A 3,492-nucleotide genomic window follows, 5' to 3' on the forward strand; every position below is an offset into this window, starting at 1 on the left:
AGAGGGAGGAAGAAACAAAGGAAGAAGGGAAACGAGGAATGGAGAAACAAAGGCGGAAGGGAAGGGAAGAGGAAGGGAGATCATCCCAGGAAGTGATGGAGGGGGTGTGGGGCAGGGTCTGGGGAAGGCTGGGTGTGGCACAGTGAGGGGTGGTCAGGCAGAGAGGGACAACACCTTGGGCCTGTGGCATAGGTGACATCAGATGTTATACCTGCTCTCTCACAGGTGCTCACAGCCACCCTGCTGAGGCTGCGCTAGGCTTCTCGCTCTGCTGAGAGACACCTGGGGCTCAGGGAACCAACAGAGTTCCCACACGAGCTGGGCAGTATGCCCTTGTCTCTCACTGGGCAACGCATGCCCCAAACGATGATGACATACACAGAACGTCACGCACTTTTGCTCCTAACTTGGGGCCGGGGGTGTTGGCTGGCCCCAGCTGGCAATTCTCACTTGGGGGCCCTCCATGTGTGTCCATTGGAGGTTTGTGGGCTAGTTGACCCGGCGATCCTTCACCCCGGGGTCTGGCGCCGGGCTGCGAGGGCTCATGGCTGCTGAGTAGATGCTGGGCTGGAGGGTAGATTGTTCATCGTCCGTCCATGTCTATTTCTTTGGCGCTCTTGGTTTCTATTGCTCTGTGTGTGTCTTCTTCTATCCCCCTTCCTTCTCTGTCTGTCTCTCTGTGTCTTTGTGGTGGCTGTAGAACAAAGGTCATCTTGAAGGCTGACACAGGCCTGTTCTGTTTAGGATGCAGCCACAAGTCCTGCTGGTGCAAGAGAGGGATGGAGCTTCCAGGGGAGGTGAAAGATGGTGCTGTAGGTTTTGAGCCCTGCTCAGAACTCTGTAGCAAGAAGCCAGGGTCCCCCGGCCCCTACCCCCCACCTCCTCTTTTTTCCTGGCCTCTCATTCTCCCAGCTTCCCTGTCCTCCGAGTAGGTTGCCCCAGGCATAGTTAGTCCCTCAGTGGCCTGTGGGCTGGGCTCAGAGGCAGCCTGCCCGCTGGTGACCATGTCATCTGTCATGTCAGTCCTCCCTGTCTACGTGAACACTGCCATGTGATCGGGAAAGACGACAGTTTAAGCAAACATCCACCGTCCACGTTGGATCACCACACTTCCCGAGGCGACGTTTGTCCTAACTCTAGTGTACCTAGGAGTTGGGAGTATAAAATCTGGTGCCCGGCCAGGTGTGACCCATGAGCTTCCCCGTAACGGGATAAGATGCATGGCGTGTGGATCGCTACCACAGGCTTATATTTTTAACATTTACAACCAATAAACGTCGGCTCCAACATCAACATAAGAAAAGGAAGACCATAAATCCTTCCTCTGCAGCAGTTAGAGGAATGGAGTCCTAGCGCAGAACGCTTGCTGTCATATTTTAATAGCCGTGCCACCAGGGTGCTGGTGTGCGCCAGAGCCCGGCTGAGCCTCTCGCAGCTGTCATCCCATCGGGTCCCGGTGGTGTCCTCACAGAGGGAAGGGAATAGAGGCGGAGAGAGGGGTGCCCACCTGTTCAAGGTCACATGCCTGGCTAGCACAAAAGGCAGGGTCAGGTCACCAAGAGCTCCCCCACTCAGCCGGGCTTCCTGCTTCGTACTTCTGTCAAGAGGCCGACAGGACATTTCACAGTCTACTCAGCAGTGTGCATTGAAATATCTGATCTCTGAAAAAATTATTCGTGACATGAAACCCATTGGCCCTGGCCTGAGGATTTTGGGAAAACTGGGAGCTGGCAGGTGAATTTCATCTGGTGTTCAGCCACAGATCAGAAACTCAGGAAAACCCGCTCGGGCTTAGGACAGGAAGAGGAAACTGTCTTCTGACAGGGATGTTGTAACCAGGAAGACAAGGGATAGAACCAGGCCCTGGGAGGTGGTTCTTTAAGAAGGTTAATGAAACTGAGAAACATTTGAGTCAGATTGATCTGGAAAGAGGAGAAAAGGCACAGAGAGCTGAGACCAAGAGCTGAGGGTGCGCTAGGCCTCACAAACACGTGAGAAAGTGGACATGGGTTAAAGAAACTGCATTTGTACTTAGAAAGAAAGCTCTCAAGTGGCTTCCCTGGTGAATTGCATTAAACATTTAAGAAAAATGAAAGTTGGGCTTGGTAATACAGTCCTATAATCCCAGCTACTTGTATAGGTGAGGCAAGAGGATGGTAAATTCAAGGCCAGCCCAGGAAGGTAAGTGAAATCCTATCTCAAAATTTAAAAATAAATAGGGCTAGAGAGATGGCTCAGCAGTTAAAGTACCTGCCTGCAAAGCCTAAGGACCTATGTCCAACTCTCTAGGTCCCACATAAACCAGACACACTAAGTGACGCAATGCACAAAGCCGCACATGCACAAAAGGTGGCGCACACGTCTGCATTTTAGTTGCAGTGGCTGGAGGCCTGACACACCAATTCTCTCTCTCACATAAAATTAAAAGGCTGGCTGGAGAGATGGCTTAGCGGTTAAGCGCTTGCCTGTGAAGCCTAAGGACCCCGGTTCAAGGCTCGGTTCCCCAGGTCCCACGTTAGCCAGATGCACAAGGGGGCGCACGCGTCTGGAGCTCGTTTGCAGAGGCTGGAAGCCCTGGCGTGCTCATTCCCTCTCTATCTGTCTCTTTCTCTCCCTCTCTCTCTGTCACTTTCAAATAAATAAATAAAAAATGAACAAAAAAAAAATTAAAAGGCCAGGGCTGGAGAGATGGCTTAGCGGTTAAGACACTTGCCTGTAAAGCCTAAGGACCCAGGTTCAACTCTCCAGTTTCACAAGGTGACACAAGTGTGCAAGGCCACACACGCACACAAGAGGTGCATGGGTCTGGAGTTTGATTGCGGTGGCTGCAGGTCCTGGTGTGCCAATACTCTCTGTCTCTGTCTCTCTGATAAAAATAAATAATAAAATTAAAAAGGCCATTCCGTTGGGCTTGCCTAGAGATTTAAAACTAGATAAATAAAAAGAGGCTGGGAATGTAGATCAGTAGTAAAACACTTGCCTGGTATGCAGACAGCTTCATGTTGCTGGGATGAGCATACAAGCAAACAGTTTAAAAATTTTTTTTGTTCTTTTAAAAATATTTATTTGAGAGACAGAGAGACAGATAGAGAGAATGAGCACACCAGGAGCTCTAGCCACTGCAAAGAAAAAAGCCCAGACATATGCACCAACTTGGGCATCTGTCTTATGTGGGTATTGGGGAATTGAACCTGGGTCCCTAGGCTTCACAGGCAACTGCCTTAACCGCTAAGCCATGTCTCCAGCCCCAAACACAGTTTTATGGGAGAAAAGGATTTATTTCAAGCTTGCAGATCCAGGGGAAGTTCCATCAGTGGTGGAAGAAACTGCCTCTCATTCACAAATCCAAGCAGAGCAAGAAAAACCACTACCACCCAGCAAACACCAAAAAGCAGCAAGCAGGAGCCCAGAGCTCAAAGTGCTCTCTTACACTTGTGGATTTCCACCCTCAAACACACTTTTGGGCCAGATCCCAGGATCGACCCTCAATAA

This window comes from Jaculus jaculus, chromosome 1, assembly GCF_020740685.1.
Source record: "Jaculus jaculus isolate mJacJac1 chromosome 1, mJacJac1.mat.Y.cur, whole genome shotgun sequence".
NCBI classification, from domain to species: Eukaryota; Metazoa; Chordata; class Mammalia; order Rodentia; family Dipodidae; genus Jaculus; species Jaculus jaculus.